Raw genomic sequence first — 5,137 nt, 5'->3', positions numbered from 1 at the left:
GTAACCACCATCCCCACAGAGATTTGTTCCATCACTTTTCCAAGAAGGATTTTCATTAAGAAATACAGATAAAGGGTGTGTTTAAACTGAGTAATTCTCCCATGGGTATTCCCTAGATCTGGGACCAACGTCCTCCAATTGTCGAGCTCATCCTTTGATTCGCTTTCCTGCTTAATCCGCTTCCTAGTCTTCTATCAACTTCTGAATTCTCGCGTCTGTCCCATCTCGGTATGCCTCTAGTGTCTCTGCTATGAGGTGCTCGACAGGCTTACGACCCCTGTGAACTTCCAACGTGCTCGAACCCTTGTTTGTCCAGGGGGCCGGACCTCTCCTACCACGCCCACATCCTCTCGCTGCTCAAGCCATAACCTGTGCAATGGAGCCCTGTTGACATCCAAACAAAGTTAGGTTCGTCAAACCTTGCTCAACATCCCACCTTTTCCATTCATACATTGCCTCTCTTACATACTTCTCCGCCTGAGTGTTAAGGTAGCCCAGAGCTCGCAGATGGCCAAGGGAAGTGGGTTTCAGACTCTTCTCCCGGGGCTCCTCATAGTACCCCTCCCCCTTGCTATGGCTCAATTTCCGATCATCCCGTTGCATCTGGAGCCAAGCCCACAGGCCCGTCCAGAGCCTGGCAGGACGCCTGCAATTATACCTACTTTTTGCACCCTCAGCCAGCAGATGCAAGTCATGGCTTTGCTTGTCCCTCCGCCCAGATTACTGCCCGGGGTCCCTAGCTTTGCCCTCAGTGCCATGTGGGTTCCTAGTTTCCCAAGGTCTCTCTGCATCCTACTGCCATGGCTGAATTCCCATCTCCCTACCCTCAGCTCTTTCGTGCCTCTCTCTTTAGCACTCAGCCCCCCAGGAATTGCAATACCACTATCCCTTATTCCCCTGGCCTGAGAAACTAAAGATAGACCCACATATCTTCTTAGCCTACATTTTCCCACTTTGCAACCAAGGTTCTGGTTCGATTGGGATAGAATAAAAAAGAAGAACCAGGCCATGGCATACCCTTTTTGCCCCCAATGCATCCCATACAAAGCTAGTCCCCATTGCGACGACCGCTTTCCCCTCCCTTCCCCCCAGCAGAAACCCAGCCAGATTGATAAGCCCCAAATTGGGTAACTTATTGGGCTCATTTTGCCTAATTGTCCTTGATCAATCCACCATTTTTCATATATTATGCATGTTTTTTGAGTATGTTTATGTTATTTGAATGAATAAGGGTGGTCACTTTACCAAGGAGGCTAATACATGGTTATTTCAGGTTTTTTGGACAAATTTTGGAGCAAAGCCAAGCAATTATGAGCCAGGTGACAGCGAAGCTTGAGGAAGCAAGGGTGAGGATTCGTAGGGAGGTTGTCTCTTGCATTAAATGGCCCTTCCTCGAAATATCCACCCTCAACTCGGAGCTCAGCAGGCCACCAAAACGAATCCTAAAGGCAGCCGAGCAGCTTTGGGAAGAGTGACTGTTTACTGGCAGTTTGAACAGCCGAGTCCCTTGAATTAAGGAGGGCTGCTAGGCCCCTTGTACTGTATAAATAGGAAGGCCTCAACCTTCATAGAGGACTTTTGGAACTGTTGGGTTTTGCACTATAGTGCTATCATTATCTCAGCTCGTTTTTGTAGCTACTGCTGTATAACTTTCTTGTGACATGATTATTTTTGGGAAATGAAAAGAAACTCTATTTGGCATTAGCTCTGAGTTCTTTATAGGAGCCTGTAGCTCTTGGGGTTGGGCCTAACCCAAGTGATAAGGCTTCCTTATGTACTATTATTTGCTTTTTATGTCTTTGCAAAATAATTTCTGTTAAGTAGATTAAAATCTTGCTGATTATCTAGGTCACTGTTGATGATTAGAAATACTTTTGACGTTCAGATTGAGTTGATAGGTTATTAACAGGGAAAAGCTTCAGAAAAAGGCCATCAAGCACCTCTGATTTCACCTCTCCCTCAGTGGGATCAGGAGCTGGGATCAAGGTGACCTTGCTGCCAACAAAAACACTGTCTTTGCTTCGCCATGAAATCATTAGTGTTCGATTTTTATTTTCAGAAGTTGGTTACATGTTCAGAGTCCTGATTGCTTCGCTGCATAGTTAGTATACATGGTTTCATTGCAAATAAACTTCTGTTCATTCTCTTTACTGTTAGCTAGATCAGGTTAGGTCAACGTAACTAGGTCTCTGATTTTACAAGTCTTCGTTGGTTCAATTGGAAAAACAACTTGCAGAGCACCCGTACCACTTCTCTATCTACCCATACTCCATCAATCCCATCTGCTCCATCCCCTAACGCGGATTCTTGCCTCATGTTTGCCACATTTGCTCACATAACCCTAATTTTTGTGCAGCATTACTTCACTCCTCTTTGAACAAATCCAACCATCTTCATCTCTCATCAGCTCCATCCACCAAGTCCTGGACCTCCTCACACCCATGTCCTACCTCCATACTTTCTCTCTCCATCCATCCTCCAAAATCCCATTTCTGAGCATCCTGTAGAAAATTACAGACATCCTGTACAAATTCCAGAACATCCTGTAGAACCCCTGCAGACTTCCTGGAGAAGCTCACGAATGAGGTTTCTTGATAGCCAAACTCTGTGAAACTCTCTGGAAGGGTGTTAGGGACCCCTTAGGCCCTCTCTGAACCTTCTCGACCTCCTCCAAGCATTTCATCTCTCTAATCCACCTCTGCGCAGTAAAAAACAGTTAAATCGCATGCATGATAATTCTGGCAACTTATTCAAAAATACAAAAATATGTTTATTTATTTATTTATTATTTATTTTATTTTATTTTTTATTTTTATTTCATTTTATTTTTATTTTTATTTTTAATTTTAATTTTAATTTTTATTTATTTTAATTTTAATTTTTTTATTTTATTTTATTTTTTTATTTTTTATTTTTTATTTTTTTAATTTAATTTAATTTAATTTTTTATTTTTTATTTTATTATTTTATTTATTTATTTATTATTATTTTTTTTTTTTTTTTTTTTTTTCCAGATGTTACTCTAAAGGTAGTTTAGGCACATGCATTCTACCTTCCTAGAAGTCAATGTCATCTCTTTCAGTAGCTTTCATCCTCTTTCTTACATCAGTAGGGCTAGCTGGTAAAATTAGGGTTTGCTAGGGTTTACGTTTCCTTTCAGCTTTCCAGTTTCTTTCTGCAAGTAGATCAGCCTTCTTTGAGTTAGATTTCGTCCATCAGTTAAAAATCTTCTTCTCAGAGCTCATAGAAGTTGGCTTAAGCTCCTAGCGGACTTGTGCCAGCTGACCAAGTGACAGCTGCGGCAAGAGCTAGTACTTGTGCATACAGCACCGTTGCTTCCAAGTTTGTTATGAATTACCGGGTTGATAAAAGTAAAGAAGGGAGTCCCAGGAGTTGCAGCATTATTGCTGCAATACTGGAGCCCACCACAGATCATGGAATCAATGCAGGATCAGGACCAAATTACATACCTAAAATCTATTTTTTGTCTGCAGCCAAGGTTCCTTGCTTGCCTTTGCCCTTCCCCAGCTTTGAGTCGCCTCCCGTATCCACAACTTATCTCTCCTATCCTACACGTCGAATGCCTTAACCTTCTCTGCCACCCTTCCTTATTCCTTTCTCCACCACCTTGCCCACTCAACATCCATGCATTCATTCCGAAGGACACCACATCCCCTGCCTTGAGCATGTGGGGGGCGGCGGTCGTTATGGCCTTCGTACTACCCATATCAAATCCCAGCCTGGCCTCTCTGACATCAACCTGCATCTTGATCGGGAGCGTATTAAAGTATTTATTAATGGTACATAAATATATAAAACAATATAGCATCAAAATACTATTTTTATTATTTTTTTAAAACTCTGTGAAAAAAATGAAAATTTTATTATAAAAAAACATGGGAAAGAAAAAACAAAAAACAAAAACTCGAAAAACCCTTTAAAAACAAACATTTTAGGAAGAAAAAGAAGAAGACACCTTGAAAAATGGTTAAATAACCAACATTTAAAAAAATGTGCATACATAAGACATAAGAAAATTTTGAAGTATAAAAAATATGCCCCTAAAAAAGAATTGATGTTGGGTCAGCGCTTCTCAAAATCAACATGAAAATCACCGACATTTTTTTTTTTTATTCATACTCAATACATAAGAAATTTTGAAGTGTCAAAAATAAGCCCCCGCCAAAAGAAAAGGGATTGATGATGCATCAACACTTTTCAAAATTGGCATGAAAATCACTAACATTTAAAAAAATGTCCATACTTCATACATAAAAAAAATTGAAGTGTCAAAAATATGCTCCAAAAAAAAGATCGATGCTACATCAACACTTTTCAAAATTGACATGAAAATCATGATATTTTGCGACCTCTAATAAAATGAGAACTCGGTATAGTTCTCGTTAAGTTGGTAACTTTGTTAAAGGTCATAATACTTGTAGTTTTGTACTTCTATTGCAAAATTGTCTTTTGTCAACTCTACCTGAGCATCTGGTGCTGAGTCCTCTATGGTATGTAAGACTTTCTCCTCCTCCTAATCCAACATGGAAGGCTCATAGAGTTTCAAATTATCCATATTAACCACTGACTGAATGCACATCTATGGTGTCAGACTAAGTTTATAAGAATTATCTCCCACCCTTTTGAATACCTTAGAAAGGTCCATACCGCAAAGCCTTGATCTTGTTATTGGGACCCTATAGTCTTTCTTTATACAATTGTAACCAAACTCTATCTCCCACTTTAACGAATTTTATGTTCTATGTTATTTGTGTCAATCCTTGCACCTTTCTTGTGACTTCTTTAATGTCTCTTGTACGGTGCAAATAGATTTGCCTAAGATTTTCAACAAACTTATCTTCTTTCAATGCTTCTTCTATGATGTCTCCCCACCTCCTTGTTTTCTATGTACAAAATCCAAGGGTGAAGGTGGAAAATACCTAATGCAAGTTTGAAAAGGAGACTTACCAATAAAAGTGTGGATTTTTATAACATAGTTGGATATAGATCAAATTTGCATCTTGGGTATTTTTTCAAATTTCATTGTAACCCCTAAAACGTTGTACCAAATTCCCATTGAATTCTTTTATCTACCCATCTATCTATGGATGGAATGTTATATATCTCTTTAAATTAA

The sequence above is a fragment of the Pinus tabuliformis genome, chromosome 6, assembly GCF_031772625.1.
Source record: "Pinus tabuliformis cultivar Carrire ecotype Pingquan chromosome 6, CPIR1, whole genome shotgun sequence".
Lineage (NCBI taxonomy): Eukaryota > Viridiplantae > Streptophyta > Pinopsida > Pinales > Pinaceae > Pinus > Pinus tabuliformis.
Note: the sequence above shows the minus strand (reverse complement) of the source record.